Below are 22,206 nucleotides of genomic sequence, written 5' to 3'. Positions count from 1 at the left end.
TTAAGCTTGACTAGGTTCCACGGCATGGAGGGGTACCTCCTCCACGACATGCTCCTCAAACATCTCGTAATAGGGCTTCAATCGATGCCCATTCACTTTGAATTCTTGCTGCGTCCTTGAACTTTGATTTGCACTGCACCATGAGGGAAAACATTAGTGACAATAAAAGGACCAACCCATTTGGAACGCAACTTACCCGGAAACAACCGAAGGCAAGAATTGAACAACAACACTTTCTGCCCAATAGAGAACGTCTTGGCACGAATCCTCTTGTCATGAAATGCCTTTGTTTTCTCCTTGTAAATCCGGGCATTCTCATATGCTTCATTTCGGATTTCATCAAGCTCACACAATTGAAGCTTCCTATGTAAACCTACGGCATCAAGGTCCATATTGAACGTTTTGACGGCCCAATGTGCACGATGGTCTAGTTCGACGGGAAGATGGCATGGCTTCCCATAGATGAGTCGAAATGGTGACATCCCAATGGGGGTTTTGTAGGCAGTGCGATACGCCCACAATGCATCGTTTAAGCGCAAACTCCAATCCTTCCTTGTAGGCCCCATGGTCTTCTCAAGAATCTTCTTAATTTCCCTATTCGAAACCTCGGCTTGCCCGCTCGTTTGAGGATGATAAGGTGTGGCCACCTTATGTGTGACATTGTATTTCTTGAGCAACGCCTCGATGGTTCGATTACAAAAATGGGAACCTCCATCACTGATTAGCACTCGTGGCATTCCAAACCTTGCAAAAATGTTAGTTTTCACAAAATCTACAACCACTCGAGAATCATTAGTTCGGGTGGCTTTTGCTTCCACCCATTTCGACACATAGTCCACAGCAAGCAATATATAAAGAAACCCATGTGACGACGGAAAGGGACCCATAAAATCAATACCCCAAACATCAAAGATTTCAACACTAAAAATGGGGGTTTGCGGCATTTGTTGTTTAGGACCAATATTACCCGTTCTTTGGCATCTATCACAAGACATGCAAAATGTTCTAACATCCCTAAAGATGGTAGGCCAATAGAAACCACATTCTAACACCTTAAGTGCTGTTCTTTGAGTGCCAAAGTGTCCCCCATAAGCATAAGTGTGACAAAAGGTTAGAATAGCATTAAACTCAGAATCGTGCACACACCTACGTATAACTTGGTCAGGGCAATATTTCCATAAATACGGGTCATCCCACACATAAAACCGTGCCTCTTTCTTCAATTTATCACATTGGTGTTTAAGTAATTCACTAGGAACATGTTTAGACACCAAATAATTCACCAAATCAGCATACCACGATTCACTTACCTTGACGGACATCAGTTGCTTATCTGGGAATGTCTCTATGATAGGCACGGCATCCTCCTCATGCACCATACGGCTCAAGTGGTCAGCCACCACGTTTTCACTTCCCTTCTTGTCCCGGATTTCGATATCGAACTCTTGGAGAAGAAGCATCCAACGAATGAGTCGTGGTTTGGCCTCCTTCTTGGTGAACAAATACTTCAATGCTGCATGGTTAGTATAAATAATAACTTTAGTACCAAGCAAATAAGAACGGAATTTATCTAAAGCAAATACAACAGCAAGAAGTTCTTTTTCAGTGGTAGAATAATTCAATTGTGCATCATTTAAAGTCCGAGAGGCATAATAGATAACATGCGGCCTCTTTTCCTTCCTTTGCCCCAAAACAGCTCCTAATGCATAATCGGAAGCATCGCACATAAGCTCAAAAGGAAGGCTCCAATCCGGTGGAACTATGATAGGGGCCGAAGTTAGTGTTTCTTTGAGGTGATTGAACGCCTTCTCACACTCCTCGTTGAAGTCAAACGCCACATCTTTCTGGAGGAGACGGCAAAGAGGGTTTGAGTTCTTGGAGAAGTCCTTGATAAATCGCCTACAAAATCCTGCATGACCAAGAAACGAACGAACCTCTCGAACCGAAGTAGGAGAGGGTAAGTAGCGTACAAGATCTATTTTCGATTTATCCACTTCAATTCCTCTTTCTGAAACAATATGCCCTAGAACTATGCCTTGTCTAACCATAAAGTGACATTTTTCCCAATTAAGCACAAGGTTAGTTTCTACACATCGTTTCAAAATCATTGATAGGAGCATATTCATGCGACTTAAATGGCTTGTTCTCGTGCATTTACGTTATGTTTCTTTAGTTATTTTAGTACTTTAAGCTATTTTCGTGTGTTTGTAGGTCCAAAGGGCTAAAGGAGCAAAAAGATGCATTTTGGAGACTTTTGGAGCACTTTTGGGCTTAGGATGGATAGCTTATGCTTGGAGCCAAAGTGTTGGACGAAATTGAAGACCTAATTGAAGACAAAGTGTTGGAACCTTGTTCCCTTTAGTTTTAGGACATTTAAACCTTTCCTATATCCTTAGCCGTGCATAACATTCCAACATTCCACTCCTTCGTTTCAGCCACACTCCCACATATCATTCACCACTTATCATTCACCACTTATCATATCATCCACTTATCATATCATTCACTTATCATATCATCCACTTATCATATCATTCACTTATCTTATCATCCACTTATCATATCATTCACTTATCTTATCATTCACTTATCATATCATACACTTATCACTTATCACAAAAACAACCTTGCACATGCACATTCATCCACATGCACCCATAATCATTCACTCATCTTTAATCCACATGCATCTTCCATAAATCAAATCAGCCACATCCACATGCACTTATTCCACTTCATCATTACACCACATTCTCTCTCTTTAATCCACATGCATTCATCATCATTCACTCTAGTTTTAATTCCACATGCATTTCCACCCACATGCACTTTAATCATTCAACCATGCAGCCACACCTTCACCCACATGCACCATTCAAACATACACCCAAACAACCACCAGAAATCTGCCCATGCCGTGAGTTCCCATCCCATTTCCAGCTTTGCACATGCATTCCCACATGCATTTCCACCCACATGCAACCATAATCATTCATACCTATCAGCCACATGCATTCACTCTTCATAAATCAGCCACATGCATTCAATCATTCACTCCACACTCATTGCACATGCATTCCCTTTCATTTCTGTCAAAGCACATGCATTCCCACCCTTTAATCACATGCATAAATCAGCCACATGCATCTCCCATCACCATTTCAGATTTCCACCAAGTTCCTAGCTGTCATGTTCCTTCTCTTTCTCCCTATAAATACCATACACACTTCACACAACATTCATTCATTCACAACACTTCTTCCATTTCAGAAATTCAACCATCACACCAATCCTTGGCCGTGAGTTTCCCTACTAATCCAAACACCACTCCAACCACTCCCCATCCCTCCAAAACACTTCACACTATCCCAAAACTCACCTTAGACCTTGTGATACAACAACGAGGAAGAGAAGAGTGCCTAAACGTTCATACAATTCAAGTTTGAGTTGTTGGAATGTTTAGGTGTTTCTTTGATTTCAATGTTTAAATTCAATTCTCTTTGTTTTGTACATATGAGGAATGGAAGAGAAGAGTGCCTAAACGTTCATACAATTCAAGTTTGAGTTGTTGGAATGTTTAGGAGTTTCTTTGATTTCAAAGTTATGAGGAACTAAACCACCCTTGGCTAGGGGGGGATTCGAAATATATGTTTATGCTTGCATTTTGATTTGATTACTTCTAATTGCGTTTCATAAGTTGTGGATTCAATTTGTTTAACCGTTTGATTGATAACTTATTTATGTATGTTTATTGAGAATGCGCGCTTAATTTTCATGCATGAATATGACGCTAGAATATAAGTGAGTTTCACCTAATAGTTACGAACTTATATTCGCAAGTAGTGGAGGTTGCTTATAAACAATCGCATTAAACGAATTCTTGGCATAAGTTTCATGCGTATTCCATAGTAATGAATGCCTCGTCAACACTTATAATTTTCATAGAGCGTAATGATTCTTGCTTGTATCTCTATTATGCAATCATGTAGGGGACTTGTGGGGAATGTTTTGGGTTGTCGTATGCAATCATCCAATTCAATAACGTTAGGAAGATTTGAAAGTTAATTTAAGCGGACCTAATTAACTTGGAGCGTTGAGAATTAATGGTTTATTGAAATGCAATTGGAAATCGTTTTATTATGCAAGTGTAACATGTATGGAGATGAACCCCTTAGCTATTCTATCATCCATTCATTCCATTTCATCAATTTCATTTTACAATCTGTTTTAATTAGAATCTGTGCATTTAGTTTAATTTCGTCCAAAACTCAATCCCCCTTTACTTTATTGTCCAATTTACTTAGAAAGTGTCTTAGTTTATGTTTCTAAGTGTTTTGATTCAATTTATTACATAATTTCGTCCAAATTCACCAAAGTGCTCAAAACTGCCCAGAAAGTGTTTTTAAGGCAGTTTTGAGTGTTTTGGGTGATGTTTAAGTCTTTTGGTTTGTTTTAGTGTTTTAAAGTTTTGTTTTGCATTCTTTGAGTCTAGTATAGTGTTTTATATTGTGTTTTTACATTTTTGAGTCAAATCCAAGTGATTAACAATCCCTCCTAATCCCCGGTCCAGAACGATCCCTACTTACATCATTACTACAATTGTCAAAAAGAGGGTTTAATTTGTGTGCGTATAATTCTCGCATCAATCATTGTGAGATTTTCCAAACAACCATCAAATCAATCACCAAACACACTGAAATCATCCATAAATACCTTAATAATCTTTTCCACAAAATCTGAAAAGATACTTACCATACACCTTTGAAACGTGGCCGGAGCATTGCATAAACCAAAAGGCATGCGACGATAAGCAAAAGTACCAAAGGGGCATGTGAAAGTTGTCTTTTCTTGGTCATCCGGCGCTATGACAATCTGATTATATCCAGAATAACCATCAAGGAAACAATAAAAAGAATGATCGGCTAACCTTTCAAGGATTTGATCAATGAACGGCAAAGGGAAGTGATCCTTCCTTGTGGTGGCGTTGAGCTTCCTATAATCAATGCACACTCGCCAACCTGTTTGGATACGGGTTGGCACAAGCTCATTCTCGGCATTCTTCACCACTGTCACTCCGGACTTCTTTGGAACACATTGCACCGGTGACACCCAACGACTATCAGAGATCGGATAAATCACTCCACAATCAAGAAGTTTGATAATCTTTTTTTTCACAACTTCCATCATTGGAGGGTTGAGACGGCGCTGAGCCTCTCGAGTTGTGTTGATGTATTATTCCTTCCTAATGCTAGAATATATTTAGTATAATGGCACAAGCAAGGGTGTCGAATCCTCAGGGACTAATTGGACCTATGTAATTACTTGTTTTGCAAGAACTCTATGAAATGAATCAAACTAAACAGAATAGGCAGATTTGTTGTTGTAACTTGAAAGTATAAGAAAGTGAAGTAAACACAAATAAATGACTCAACAACTAATAAAATGAGATAGTACAAATGGAGATGAAGCTAGGGATTCGGTTTCACCATTGCTAAACCAAGTCCATGTTTGTTAAGTTAGTTTATACTCATTCATCTACCTATTTCTTGAGTTTGTTTCACTTGGACATGATCAACCATATGATGTGTGGATTTGATCAAATGTCTCTAATCATGAACCTAGTTGTGATGTGCAACTTTGGTTCATAATCAAGAGTATGTAATGCACAAGAAACTTTCATAAAACCAAAGGGAATAACTCGGCAGGATGTTTGCTAAACATTCCCTTCATTCATTCACATATCTACCAAGATTATGCATGATGTGTGTTTTAATCTTGGCTACACAACTTAGTGATTAATTCAAATGATGATCAAACATTAAAATCAACACACTAAGTCACCATTAAATCAGAGAATGAAACAAGAAATAGATGGACAAACTGAGCATTCTAACTTAATTACATGGCAAACTTTGCAAGGTTACATCGAATCCCTAGAGGAGGATTAGTTACAATTCATGTTTACAAAAGATTTAACATAAAAATATAAAACATGAATGAACATAGAATTAATAAGAAGAAACCCTTGAAGCAAAACTGATGTTGAATTCCTTGAAGAGTGCCTTCGGTGTTGGTTTTCCAAATGTGGTGCGGATGAAGGTAGATTGGTTATGGTTGAATGGTTTCTGCCCTTGGGACAGAAATGGACAGAAAATGAAGTGAAATGGGAGAAGTTATGCGTGTGTAATGGACTGAGTGAAGAAGAAAAATGCGGAACCATTGTTGTGTGAAGTGAGACTTGTTTTATAGAAAGGAATGTGGCTCCAACACTCAGATTGGATCTCCATCTGCACAAGTGAGATGGAATAGCATAAAATGAGCTGGAATTGATGGGTTTCTGAGGTAGTGGACGCATGGCATGGACAAGATCTGCAAGTATGTGTTAATGTATTAAAAGAAGCATGTGCCCTTGCTTCAACAAGTGAGTGGAACCTGCAAAGGTGAATTGGCCATTTGAAATTGTTTGTACAAATCTGGAAAGGGGAAGAAAGCACACGGCATGGACAAAGGGGGCTGGAATCACATGGAATGATGGGATGAAATGGATTTCTAAAATGATGGCTGCAAGGAGTGGACATGATCTGCAGGTATGTGGTTTGTTTAATCAAAATGCATGTGGATTTCTGCAAAGATGAAGTGGAGAAGGGAAATGGAATGCACGGTCAGATTGTGAATCATCCATGTGAATGTGGCTGAGTGGATTAAGTGATGGAAGTGGATGTTTTTGGCGCAAAAGGGAGATGGACAAGTAGTGGAATGCACGGCACAAGGTGTGAGAAATCTGATTTGGTGCTAGAAGTGCATAAAATGATGGGATGACATGAGAATGCACGACCAAGGTTGTGAACATGCATGTGAATGCATGTTTTGGTGTTGGAACCACATAGCTGACTTCAATGTTTTTGCCTTGTTTAGAATCACCCAATATGGCCGAATTGCATCTCTTAACACTTCACATCTTTTCTGGAATGTTTTTACTTCATTTGCCTTCCCATTGATCCAAATTCCCACTTGGCTGCACACTAACACCAAATAATGTAAAATGCAACTAGTTTAATCCAAAACCATCACAAAGACGCCAAATAAGGAAGATATAAATGCATGCAAAATGTGACTTATCAAATACCCCCAAACCTGGTTTTTGCTAGTCCTCGAGCAAACTTAAAACTAAAACACACCAACACAAACATCTAACTAAACCACTTTCGCTGGCTAAACGATTGCACTGAGCATGTGCAACAAGCCTTTGAACCCCTAGGTGTCCCTAGTTGGAGGAGTTGTGTCTCCTGAGGGCTTACAGTGATGACACCCACAAACATCTACCAAATCTGCAAACAACTTGGTTACTACAAGCTTTAAACAAACTAATAAGAACCAATGAAGATTTTGTTTTACATTCAAACTCAAAAGTTTTCCACTCCAAAAAATCGTATCAATTGTAACGTATAAAGATATTTCTCCATGTCTTACAACTTCAAGGTCACCATACCCAAATGCTTCAGATAGAATTCGCCTCAACTCTACTCCTCACAGCTTCCACTCAAGTTCTCACTCAGATTTTAAGGTTTAGTCTCTCCACAACATATATGAGTGAAATTATGTAAAGGGAATCAAAATTCTCACATATGAAATCTGAAATGGAAGCACAGTTTCTGAGTAGATCTCATGAAATGAATCAAATGCTAAGAATATAGAAATACACACACTTATCATTACCCATGAATACATCCTCAATGATCAGTTAGGTCTTTCTCAAGGTTGTAATGCAAGGCTTAGGGTATAGGTTATGAAACATAGGTGCCCTCGGTACACGCCACAATCTTGCTCTATAACTCAATCTGCCCTTAGTCTTCATCACATTGGTATTCCCCAAACTATAAGGTATGGCTTGTAATGGGCTAGAATGGGTAGATTATGGTGTGGGTGATGAAAGAGTTAGGCTAATGTGTTTGGCTGCAACAAGGGTGAATAGAGCACACAAATGGGTAGGATTTAAGCCTTTTAGTAGTTAAACATGCATAGCCTAACATCATCTCATTGAGTTCATTCATGAATGATACTAAATACATGGTATCTGCAAAGGAGAATGATTCTTAGCATCCAAACGAAATAGAATTAATGAGATCATTTAAAGTGAAATTGAAAGAAAAAGATAGGAGTAGAAACACTTTAAACTCTCTCAAAGAAGCAATTAGGCTCAAAATAACTCACTAGGGTAGTCTTCACTATTCTTCTTCCAGAATTTGAGTATGGTACCTCCATGATCATAATTTCAAGAGTTAAAGCTTTATACATGACAACAAGATACAACACTTTTTCATAGCAACCCAATCGTTTGTTTTCAAACATAGCCCTCATATACATTCATATTAGTAAGCAAAACACCTTTAACCAAAACTAACACATAAAACAAACACAAAACACAAACCTTCCATCCCACACCCCCAAACCTAACCTAAGCATTGTCCTCGATGCTTAAAATTGTATGCAAAGTAAATAGGCAAAGAATATGGAATGGAAATAACATAAACACAAAATAAGGAAAGAACACAAACCACACTAGGTTGCCTCCTAGCAAGCGCTTTATTTAATGTCTAGGCAAGACATGGTAGCTTGTTCATGGTGTTGTAAACTCAAGAAAATCTACAACTTGATACACTGGCTCTTCCTCCACTTTCTCCAAGTATGATTTCAATCGCTGCCCATTGACTTTAAAAGAGGTGCCATTCTTCATGTTCTCTATCTCCACAGCTCCGTGGGGAAATGTTTGTAACACTTTGAATGGTCCCACCCACCTAGACTTCAATTTACCTGGAAAAAGTCTCAAACGTGAGTCATACAAAAGTACTTTCATACCTTGGTGAAACTCCTTCCTTAGGATGGCCTTGTCATGATAGAGCTTAGTCCATTCCTTGTAGATTTTGGCATTCTCATATGCCTCATTTCTAAGTTCTTCCAACTCATTAAGTTGGAGTTTCCTTGCTATTCCAGCATCCTTGTAATCAAAGTTGAACTTCTTGATGGCCCAATATGCACGGTGTTCAAGCTCCATTGGCAAATGACAAGCTTTCCCAAACACAAGGCGATAAGGACTCATGCCAATGGGTGTCTTGTATGCTGTTCTATATGCCCATAGTGCATCATTCAACCTTAATGACCAATCCTTCTTTGTAGGGCTCACAGTCTTCATCAAAATGTTCTTGATCTCCCTATTGCTAATTTCCACTTGTCCCGAGGTTTGAAGATGGTACGGGGTTGCCACTTTGTGGTTGATGTTGTACTTCTTCATCAAGGATTCAAAGGGTTTGTTGCAAAAATGGCTGCCACCATCACTAATAATAGCTCTTGGGGTTCCAAACCTACAAAAAATCATATCCTTAAGAAAATTCAACACAACCTTATGATCATTAGTTCTTGTAGCAATGGCTTCAACCCATTTGGATACGTAATCCACTGCCACTAATATGTATAAGTAGCCAAAAGAGGATGGAAATGGTCCCATAAAATCGATTCCCCAAACATCAAAGAGCTCCACCACCAAAATGTTGTTCAATGGCATCTCATTTCTTCGGCTAATGTTCCCCATTTTTTGGCACCTATCACACTTAGAACAAAAATCAAAAGCATCTTTGAATAAAGTAGGCCAAAAGAACCCAGATTGTAAAACCTTTAGAGATGTCTTTTTGGCACCAAAATGTCCTCCACATGCCAATGTATGGCTAAATGTTAGAATGCTTTGTTGCTCACTCTCTGGGACACATCTCCTAATGATTTGATCAGGGCAATATTTAAACAAATATGGTTCGTCCCAAACGTAGTGCTTTACCATGGCAAGGAACTTCTTTCTTTCCTGAAAAGAAAGGTCATTTCTCATTATACCACAAACAAGATAATTAACAAAATCCGCATACCGTGGTTCTTGTTCTTGAACAACAAGGAGTTGTTCATCTGGAAATGATTCATTTAGGGGCAAAGGTTGTCCAACTCCATGGTTTTCATTAAGCCTGGACAAATGGTCAGCCACAACATTATCACTGCCCTTCTTATCTCGAATTTCCAAGTCAAACTCTTGTAGTAAGAGTATCCATCTAATCAAGCGTGGTTTAGCATCCTTCTTTGTCATCAAGTACCTAAGGGCTGCATGATCAGAAAACACAATAACTTTAGATCCCACAAGATATGACCTAAACTTTTCTAAGGCAAAAACAACAGCAAGCAACTCCTTTTCAGTTGTGGAATAGTTAAGTTGGGCATCATGCAGAGTCCTGCTTGCATAGTAGATCACATGTGGAAGCTTGTTCACCCTTTGCCCTAAAACTGCACCAATAGCATAGTCAGAGGCATCACACATTAATTCAAAAGGTAACGACCAATCTGGTGCCATAATAATAGGGGCCGAGGTTAGTTCATATTTCAAAGTATTGAATGCATCCATACAAGCCTTATCAAAATGAAATACAACATCTTTAGCTAACAGATTGCATAATGGACGAGTGATCATTGAAAAGTTCTTAATGAAACGACGATAAAAACCCGCATGGCCCAAAAAACTTCTTACTCCCTTCACAGTGGTGGGGGCTACCATATTGGTGATGACGTCAATTTTGGCTTTGTCCACCTCCATTCCTTTGCTAGAGATTACATGTCCCAACACAATTCCTTGTTTCACCATAAATTGGCACTTTTCCCAATTGAGAACCAAATTTGTTTCCTGACATCTTTGAAGTACTAAAGAGAGATGGTTAAGACATTCATCAAAAGAGGAACCAAACACTGAGAAGTCATCCATAAATACCTCAATGAATCTTTCTACCATGTCAGAAAAGATGGCCAACATGCATCTTTGGAATGTTGCTGGAGCATTGCAAAGTCCAAAAGGCATTCTCCTGTATGCAAATGTGCCAAAGGGGCAAGTAAAGGTTGTTTTCTCTTGATCCTCCGGAGCGATTGCAATTTGATTGTAACCTGAGTATCCATCCAGAAAACAATAATGTGAGTAACCTGCCAATCTCTCAAGCATTTGATCTATGAAAGGCATAGGAAAGTAATCTTTTCTAGTGCTAGAATTCAACTTCCTGTAATCGGTGCAAACACGCCAACTGGCCGTGGGCTTTGTGGGCACAAGCTCATTGTTTTCATTCCTCATCACAGTGATTCCCACCTTCTTAGGCACCACCTGAATAGCACTCACCCATTTGCTATCAGAAATGGGATATATGATCCCCACATCTAACAATTTCAACACCTCATTCCTAACAACCTCCTTCATGTGTGGATTGAGGCTTCTTTGTGGTTCACGGGTTGACTTTGCTCCTTCCTCCAAAAGAATCCTATGCATGCACATGGTAGGGCTTATTCCCTTGATATCTGCAATAGACCAACCAAAAACTGATTTGAATTCTTTTAACACCCTAATTAGTTTATCTTCTTCATTTGGGGTGAGATCAGAAGCTATGATAATTGGAAGAGTTTCAAATTCAGCTAGATATGCATATTTTAGATGTGGTGGAAGTGGTTTAAGTTCAAGTTTTGGTGCCTTAACAGTGGATGGAGTTAGATGTGACATTGATGATTCTAAAGGCTCTAAAAGAGGTGAAACATTCAAAGGATACAATGCTAATGCTTCCAAGGCAGCTACTTCTTCCATGAGTGCATCTTCTTCATCAAACTCATCTTGAGATTGACTCAAAACAGTTTGTAATGGTTCATTTGATTATGCCTGCAAGAACTTAGAGAATACCAATGAATCAAGCACATCAATGGCATAACAATCAAGAGATGAAGAAGGATGAGAAAGAGATTCAAACACTTTGAATTGAACTGTCTCTCCTAACACTGTCATAGTGAGGAGTCCATTTTGCACATCAATGATGGTCTTGGCCGTGGCCATGAAAGGTCTCCCAAGCAATATTGGCAACTCACGATCATGTATAGGAGCTTCTTCCATGTCCAACACTACAAAATCTGCAGGCAAGATTAGTTTATCAACTTGAACTAGAATATCTTCTACTATACCTCTTGGATATTTCATGGATCTGTCTGCAAGTTGTAATGAAATGGTGGTGGCTTTCAAATCTCCCAAACCTAGTTGAAGGTACACTGAATAAGGCATTAAGTTGATGCTAGCACCCAAATCAAGCATCGCCTTCTCTACTTTCTTGTCCCCTATGGTGATGTTGATAGAGAAACTTCCTGGGTCCTTGAGCTTTGGTGGAAGTTTTCTTTGCAAAACTGCACTCACATTCTCAGACACCACTACTTTCTCATGTGGTCCATACTTCCTTTTGTAGCTGTTTAACTCCTTGAAGAACTTCCCATATGCTGGCATGTTCCTAATGACATCAAGCAAAGGTAAGTTAACATTCACTTTGCTTAGTATATCAAAAATTTCCTTGAATGACTTATCCTGCTTGCTCTTGGCAAGTCTTCCAGGGAATGGTATTGGTGGAGTGTATGGTTTCTCAGCCTTGTGAAGATTTGGTGCTTCAAATGAGGAAGTATCATGGCTTGGTCCCTCATTTGGTTTCTCATTGTCTCCTTGAGTAACACCTGCATACACATGATCATATTCATTAGTAACTTCATTGCCAACCCTATTATCAATAACTGGTGCGAGAATTATACGCGCATAAATTAAACCCTCTTTTTGACAATTGTAGTAATGATGTAAGTAGGGATCGTTCTGGACCGGGGATTAGGAGGGATTGTTAATCACTTGGATTTGACTCAAAAACATAAAAACGTAATATAAAACACTAAACTAGACTCAAAGAATGTAAAACTAAACTTTAAAACACTAAGACAAACCAAAGACTCAAAATGCTTTTAAAAACACAAACTAAAATGATTTCTAACTAAATTGACATTAAAGTAAAGGGGGATTTAAGTTTATACGAAATTAAATTAAATGAACAAATTAAAACAGAATGTAAATATGAAATTGATGAAATAGAATGGATGAATGCTAGCTAAGGGGGTCATCTCCACATATGTTACACTTGCATAATAAAAAGATTTCCAATTGCATTTCAATAAATTATGAAACTCATCACCCCGGGTTAATTAGGTCCGCTTAAATTAACCTTCAAATCTTCCTAACGTTATTGAATTGGATGATTGCATATGACAACCCAAAACATTCCCCACAAGTCCCCTACATGATTGCATAATAGAGATACAAGCAAGAATCATTACGCTCTATGAAGATTATAAGTGTTGACGAGGCATTCGTTACTATGATTGCCATTACGCTCTATGAAGATTATAAGTGTTGACGAGGCATTCGTTACTATGATTGCATGAAACTCGTGCCAAGAATTCATTTAACGCGATTGTTTATAAGCAACCTCCACTACTTGTGAATATAAGTTCATAACGATTAGGTGGAACTCACTTATATTCTAGCGTCATATTCATGCATGAAAATTAAGCGTGCACTCTCAATAAACATACATAAATAACTTATCAATCAAACGGTTAAACAAATTGAATTCACAACTTATGAAACGCAATTAGAAGTAATCAAATCAAAATGCAAGCATAAACATTTATTTCGAATTACCCCCTAGCTAAAGGGGGTTTAGTTCCTCATAACTTTGAAATCAAAGAAACACCTAAACATTCCAACAACTCAAACTTGAATTGTATGAACGTTTAGGCACTCTTTTCTTCCATTACTCATACGTACAAAACAAAGAGAATTGAATTTAAACTTTGAAATCAAAGAAACACCTAAACATTCCAACAACTCAAACTTGAATTGTATGAATGTTTAGGCCCTCTTATCTTCCTCGTTGTTGTAGCACAAGGTCTAAGGTGAGGTTTGGGGAATTATGGAAATGGATGAGGAATGGTGGAAGGGGGACTCACGGTTTTGGATTCTAAGGGGAAGTGTTTGTGTTAGTTGTGGTGTGAGAAATGGAGAGATGGAGTGGGGAGTGAATGAATTTCTCAATGAATGCATGGGTTTTTATAGGGGGAATGGGAGACTATGTTGTTGATTGTTTAAGAGTGCATGTGGCTCTTATGATTGTTGTGCAATGATGAAAGGCAAAGTGCATGTGCAATGTTGGAGGATGAATGTGTGATGGTGTGATTGAATGATTTAAAGGGGCATGTGGGTGAATTAAAGGATGGAATGCATGTGAATTAAAACTAGAGTGAATGATGATGAATGCATGTGGATTAAAGAGGTGTGAATGCATGTGAAGATGCTAATAAATAATGCATGTAGGGTTAGGAAATAAAATCATAACTTAAAGGGGAATGATTAAAGGGTGTTGAAAGGTTTTGCATGGCTTTGAAGTGATTGTGGATTGGGCTAGGGTTTAAGTACATGAAATGGACCCAAATTGCTCCCCCTTACATGGCAAGGAATGGTGTTTGTGTTAAGCCCAAGGCAAGGTGAATGTAATTGGGTTAGGGCCATTGTTTTATGTCCTCAAGTGCTTACAAGGCCTTCAATTTCATCCAACACTTGGGCTCCAAGCATAAGCTATCCATCCTTAGCCCAATAGTGCTCCAAAATACTCCACAATGCATCCTTTCATCAAACACGTCTTATTATCCTGAAAACACACAAAAGAAGCATAAAGGACTAAACTAACTAAAGAAACATAACGTAAATGTACGAGAACAAGCCATTTAAGTCGCATGAATATGCTCCTATCAATAACCTTACCACTTCTAAGTGTAGTGATTGCTTTGGCTTGCTCTTGGTTCCTTTGGAGTATAACGGGTTGGCTTGGAAACTTTCCAACTTCTCTTTGGTTCAAGGCATCTGCAATTTGCCCCAATTGTGTCTCCATTTTGGTTAGAGCCGCTGAATGTTGTTGGAGAGTGCTATTTGTGGCATGTTGGAATTGCAAGGTGTTTTGGGCTAACAACTTAACCGTATCTTCAAGGGTAGTGGCAGGTTTTGGTTGGAAATTTTGGAATTGATTGTTGTTCTTCCATGAAAGGTTGGGATGATCTCTCCAACTCGAGTTATATGTATTGGAATACACATCATTCCTTGGCCTTTGATTGTAAGAATTCATGAGGTTCACTTGTTCTTGAACATACTCGGGGTAAGCTTCCCTAGATGGACATTGGTTAATAGAATGGCTTGGTATGTTGCAAATGGCACACACTTCATTTGCTTTTGGCACCATGTTGAGCACGGATTCAATCTTCCTTTCTAGGTTAGCTACCTGCAACAAAAGCTCATGATTAGAACTTGTTTCATAGACTCCAACTTTCTTACCCCTTAAATCTTTGTGTTGAGCATTAGACCCCAACATCTCATAAATGTTATATGACTCTTGAGCATTCTTTTTCTTCAATGCTCCACCTGCTGCATTATCAACAGTTGATTGACATGTTTGGGTTAGTCCATCATAGAAAATTTGCATTTGTAAGTGAAAAGGTAACCCATGGTGTGGACATTGCAACAAAAGGCCTTTAAAGCGCTCCCAACACTCATTGAAAGGTTCTCCATCATCTTGTTTGAAGTTGAAGATTTGTCCCCTTAATGTGGCTGTCTTTTGAGTGGAAAAGAACTTCTCCAAGAACTTCTTAGCCACGGCATCCCATGTGGTGAGGGAACCTGGTGTTAGAGTCATCAACCAACTCTTGGCCCTATCTTTCAAGGTGTAAGGAAACACTCTCATCCTCAAATTTGCTTCACTTACTCCCTGCAAAGGTAAACCACTCACAACATTGTAAAACTCTTTAATATGAGCTAAAGGGTCTTCATTAGGTAAGCCATAAAAAGAGGGAAACATATGGAAATGTGAAGATTTAAGATCATAGTTTCTAGCTTCTGTGGGCAGCAAGATGCATGAAGGTGAATTTGGTATGATTGGTTGAGCAAAGTCCTCCAAAGCTCGAAGCTCATCTTCGTTGCCCGCCATCTCTTCTTCTCTTTCCCAATTAAATTGCTCAGATCCTTTACTTGTTGAACTAGGTGAATTCTCTTCCTCTTCTTCACGGATAATGGAGGAACTTGATGGCACAAAGTTGTCCAAAGTGTGGCCCTTTAACCGTTCAATTCTTTGGCCTAACTCAACAAGTCTATTTGACATATACTACCTGAAACAAAATAACACACGTTTGAATGAAAATCAAGAATCTACCTACAATGAAAAGAACAAAATTTAAATAGCAAACAAGCAATTACAAGGGACTGAAATCAGTCCCCGGCAACGGCGCCATTTTTTGTTGATGTATTATTCCTTCCTAATGCTAGAATATATTTAGTATAATGGCACAAGCAAGGGTGTCGAATCCTCAGGGACTAATTGGACCTATGTAATTACTTGTTTTGCAAGAACTCTATGAAATGAAACAAACTAAACAGAATAGGCAGATTTGTTGTTGTAACTTGAAAGTATAAGAAAGTGAAGTAAACACAAATAAATGACTCAACAACTAATAAAATGAGATAGTACCAATGGAGATGAAGCTAGGGATTCGGTTTCACCATTGCTAAACCAAGTCCATGTTTGTTAAGTTAGTTTATACTCATTCATCTACCTATTTCTTGAGTTTGTTTCACTTGGACATGATCAACCATATGATGTGTGGATTTGATCAAATGTCTCTAATCATGAACCTAGTTGTGATGTGCAACTTTGGTTCATAATCAAGAGTATGTAATGCACAAGAAACTTTCATAAAACCAAAGGGAATAACTCGGCAGGATGTTTGCTAAACATTCCCTTCATTCATTCACATATCTACCAAGATTATGCATGATGTGTGTTTTAATCTTGGCTACACAACTTAGTGATTAATTCAAATGATGATCAAACATTAAAATCACACACTAAGTCACCATTAAATCAGAGAATGAAACAAGAAATAGATGGACAAACTGAGCATTCTAACTTAATTACATGGCAAACTTTGCAAGGTTACATCGAATCCCTAGAGGAGGATTAGTTACAATTCATGTTTACAAAAGATTTAACATAAAAATATAAAACATGAATGAACATAGAATTAATAAGAAGAAACCCTTGAAGCAAAACTGATGTTGAATTCCTTGAAGAGTGCCTTCGGTGTTGGTTTTCCAAATGTGGTGCGGATGAAGGTAGATTGGTTATGGTTGAATGGTTTCTGCCCTTGGGACAGAAATGGACAGAAAATGAAGTGAAATGGGAGAAGTTATGTGTGTGTAATGGACTGAGTGAAGAAGAAAATTGCGGAACCATTGTTGTGTGAAGTGAGACTTGTTTTATAGAAAAGAATGTGGCTCCAACACTCAGATTGGATCTCCATCTGCACAAGTGAGATGGAATAGCATAAAATGAGCTGGAATTGATGGGTTTCTGAGGTAGTGGACGCATGGCATGGACAAGATCTGCAAGTATGTGTTAATGTATTAAAAGAAGCATGTGCCCTTGCTTCAACAAGTGAGTGGAACCTGCAAAGGTGAATTGGCCATTTGAAATTGTTTGTACAAATCTGGAAAGGGGAAGAAAGCACACGGCATGGACAAAGGGGGCTGGAATCACATGGAATGATGGGATGAAATGGATTTCTGAAATGATGGCTGCAAGGAGTGGACATGATCTGCAGGTATGTGGTTTGTTTAATCAAAATGCATGTGGATTTCTGCAAAGATGAAGTGGAGAAGGGAAATGGAATGCACGGTCAGATTGTGAATCATCCATGTGAATGTGGTTGAGTGGATTAAGTGATGGAAGTGGATGTTTTTGGCGCAAAAGGGAGATGGACAAGTAGTGGAATGCACGACACAAGGTGTGAGAAATCTGATTTGGTGCTAGAAGTGCATAAAATGATGGGATGACATGAGAATGCACGGCCAAGGTTGTGAACATGCATGTGAATGCATGTTTTGGTGTTGGAACCACATAGCTGACTTCAATGTTTTTGCCTTGTTTAGAATCACCCAATATGGCCGAATTGCATCTCTTAACACTTCACATCTTTTCTGGAATGTTTTTACTTCATTTGCCTTCCCATTGATCCAAATTCCCACTTGGCTGCACACTAACACCAAATAATGTAAAATGCAACTAGTTTAATCCAAAACAATCACAAAGACGCCAAATAAGGAAGATATAAATGCATGCAAAATGTGACTTATCAAGTTGGTTTAGCCCCCTCCTCTAGAAGTATGCGATGCATGCACGTAGTCGGGCTAATTCCCCTAATATCGGCCAAAGTCCATCCAATGGCCGTCTTGTGCTCTTTCAACACTCGGATTAACTTCTCCTCCTCTATGGCCGTGAGTGATGAGGAGACAATGACGGGCAATGTCTCGTTGTCTCCCAAGAAGACGTACTTTAAATGATCGGGCAATGGTTTAAGCTCAAGTACGGGTGCCTGAATCACTGAGGGTAACAACTTATTAGTGGAAACTGAAATTGAAATTGGGTTACAAGGCTTACCAAAGTGTTGTGGCAATGACTCAAGTGCAGCGACCATCTCGGCCTCATCTTCACTTCTAGGCACGGCAAAACTAGAATTTTGCCCAATTGCTTGTGCAATTGTTGTTTCAAGTGTATCCCTCTCCAAAGAATCGAGAAATTCCTGTGCCAAATCATCAATTATATCAATAGAAAAGCAAGAATGATCGTCCTTAGGAAATTTAATACTTTCAGAAAGATTGAAATCAATGACTTCCCCATCAAATTCCATTGTTAAAGAGCCTTTAAACACGTCTATCTTAGTTCGGGCCGTCTTCATGAATGGCCTCCCAAGAAGAATCGGCAAGGATGGAGCATGGGTGGTTTCCTCCATTTCAAGGACATAGAAATCCGCCGGGAAGATCAAATCATTCACCTGCACTAAGACATCTTCCAATACGCCCTTTGGATAGGCATTAGATCTATCGGCCAACTGAATAATCACACCATCATTTTTCAATTCACCAAGGTTCATTGAAGCATAAATAGAGTATGGCATGACGTTAATTGAAGCTCCTAAGTCTAACATAGCATGTTCGAACTTAGTTTGACCAATAATACAAGGGATTGTAAAGCTACCTGGATCTTTGCAGTTTGGTGGTAACTTTCTTTGTAAAACAGCGGAAACGTTCTCACTTACCCTTACTACCTCTTTATATGACGCCCTCTTCCTTGTAGTGCACAATTCCTTCAAGAACTTAGCGTATTTGGGCACTTGCTTTATGGCATCTAGGAGCGGGATATTGACTTGAACTTTTCGAAAGGTCTCTAGAATGTCCTTCTCGGCTTCTTACTTCTTTGATTGCCTAAACCTGCCAGGAAAGGGCACGTTTAGTGGAATAAAACTTGACAAAGTCGAGTTTGGACTTACCTTCGGCGTGTTGGACGGTTTTGGCACAATAGGGGGCTGCGGCAAAGTTTCTTTCACCCTTTCCGTGGCCTTTATTCCTTGTTCCTCCTCTTCTTGCAGCAACATGTCCTCTTCTTGACTTGTTTTGGACGGCCTTGGGGTGGTTCCGACCTCCTTACTGATAGGAGCATATTCATGCGACTTAAATGGCTTGTTCTCGTGCATTTACGTTATGTTTCTTTAGTTATTTTAGTCCTTTATGCTTCTTTTGTGTGTTTTCAGGTTCTAAGGGCAAAGTATGCAAAAGGATGCCTTTTGGAGCCTTTTGGAGCAAATTAGAGATTGGAATGGATATCATATGCTTGGAGCCAAGAGGATGGACGAAATTGAAGGATTCCTCCCCCATTGCAGCCACATGCACATTCAATCATTCACACCAAAACCTTGCACATGCTTTCCCATTTCATTATTCATTCACCTTGCAGCCACTCCACATGCATTTCTAGCTTTTCCTTTGCATTCCCCCTTTAATCAACACATGCACCCAAAACACCACCAGAAATCATCATTGCCGTGGGTACCTATCCCATTTCAGATTGTCATTCCACTTCATTGCACATGCATCTTCATAATTCAACACATGCATTCATTATTTATTTACTTTGCATCCTTTAATTTAATCACATGCACATTCAAACAAACACAATCATTCCAGCCATACCTTGCATTTTCAGATTGTTCCTCCATCATTGCACCACAATGCAGCCACATGCACTTGTTCCTCTAACATTTCAGCCACTTGCACTCCCATTCTCTCCCAAAACCGTGCACATGCCTTCTCCTTGCATTTCCAGCCATTCCACATGCTATTTCAGCCACATGCACTCATAATCATTTAACCAACATGTGCACATGCAACCTAGCTGTCATGTTCCCCCCATTTCACCTATAAATACTCATTCATTCACACTCATTCATACGCAATTCATTTCACAACAGAAATTGGTCCCTTGGGGCCATGCCCTTCACAAAGTCCATCCATTCCATTCATAAATCCTTCCACATTTCAGAATGTAGACATCAAAACTCTTTTGTGCCGTGCCTGATAGGAGCATATTCATGCGACTTAAATGGCTTGTTCTCGTGCATTTACGTTATGTTTCTCTCGTTATTTTAGTCCTTTATGCTTCTTTTGTGTGTTTTCAGGTTCTAAGGGCCTAGGGAGCAAGAAAGTGCATTTTGAGGCCATTTGGAGCATTTTTGGGCATGGATTGGATAGCTTATCCATGGAGCCAAGAGGATGGACGAATTTGAAGGCCTTGTATGCACTTGAAGACACAAAACAATGGCTCTAGCCCAATCAAACACATTATGCCATACAAACCAACCTATTTTAGGCCCATTCTATGTACTTAAACCCTAGCCCTTTAAACTAATTCATTTATCACTTATCAAACCATTCACTTATCACTCACCACATATCATTCACTTATCACTTAACATATCATTCATTTATTTCACTTCCATACTCCTCTTAATTCCACATGCATTCTCACACATGCACATCATTCACTCACATTTCCACCATTCATTCTTTATTCCTTTCCAAACATCTCACATGCATTTCTTCATTATTTCCTAACCCTACATGCATTATTTATTGCATCTTCACATGCATTCACACACACTTTACACATTCAAACCGTGAGCTCCCATTCCTATATGCCATTTTCAGATTTCCACCCACTAACCTAGTCATCAACACATGCACTTCCACCTTTCATCCACAATGATTCATGATTCATTCACTTTGCATCCTTTAAATCACATACTTTTCCATCATTAATTAGCCACTTGCATCTTAAACAAACAACCATATGTTCCCTCCACTACTCCTATAAATACCCTTGCATTCATTCATTCAATTCATATCTCATATTTCCATTCACAACACTTCACACAACACAAATACACATCCATTGCCGCAATTCCCCTTCCATTTTCTGTGCAGTTTTTCTCCTTCATTGCAGCCACTATCCAACCACTTCCCATCCCTCCAAAACACTTCACATAATCCCCAAAGCTCACTTAGACCTTGTGCTACAACAACGAGGAAGAAAAGAGTGCCTAAACGTTCATACAATTCAAGTTTGAGTTGTTGGAATTTTTAGGTGTTTCTTTGATTTCAAAGTTTAAATTTAATTCTCTTTGTTTTGTACGTATGAGAATGGAAGAGAAGAGTGCCTAAACGTTCATACAATTCAAGTTTGAGTTGTTGGAATGTTTAGGGGTTTCTTTGATTTCAAAGTTATGAGGAACTAAACCCCCTTTAGCTAGGGGGTGATTCGAAACTATGTTTATATTTGCAATATGAATTGATTACTTTTGGTTGGTATTTCATAAGTTGTGGATTCAATTCGTTTAACTGTTTGATTGATAAATTATTTATGTATGTTCATTAAGATTGCAAGCTTAATTTTCATGCATGAATATGACGCTAGAATATAAGTGAGTTTCACCTAATCGTTATGAACTTATATTCACAAGTAGTGGAGGTTGCTTATAAACAATCGCGTTAAACGAATTCTTGGCATAAGTTTCATGCGTATTCCATAGTAACGAGTGCCTCGTCAACACTTATAATTTTCATTGAACTTAATGATCTTTGTTGAATGTCTCTATCATGCGTATTCCATAGTTAGGGACTTTGATTAAGAATAATTTGGTTGTAATGCGTATTCCATTCAATCCAATGAATTTAGGGAAATTTGAAAGTTAATTTAAGCGGACCTAATTAACTTGGAGCATTGAGTTTCATAATTTATCGAAAGACCAACCGAAAATCAATCTTGTATTGCAAGTGTAACATGTGTGGAGAAGAACCCCTTAGCTATTCCATCATCCATATTTTTATCACATTCATATTTACATTTTGCCTTC

At 38.8% G+C, this 22,206-nt stretch overlaps 1 non-coding gene across 1 annotated transcript; it reads left to right on the top strand.

Moving 5' to 3' along the window:
- Window positions 1-15,408: 15,408 nt before the first annotated feature.
- LOC137720251 (small nucleolar RNA R71) lies at window positions 15,409-15,519 on the top strand. The gene has a single exon (XR_011066479.1). It is a non-coding gene; the product is annotated as a small nucleolar RNA R71 (small nucleolar RNA).
- The last annotated feature ends 6,687 nt before the right edge of the window (window positions 15,520-22,206 follow it).

This window comes from Pyrus communis, chromosome 7, assembly GCF_041283825.1.
Source record: "Pyrus communis isolate YQ-2024b chromosome 7, ASM4128382v1, whole genome shotgun sequence".
NCBI lineage: Eukaryota > Viridiplantae > Streptophyta > Magnoliopsida > Rosales > Rosaceae > Pyrus > Pyrus communis.
Note: the sequence above shows the minus strand (reverse complement) of the source record. Positions and strands in the feature narration are given on the sequence as shown.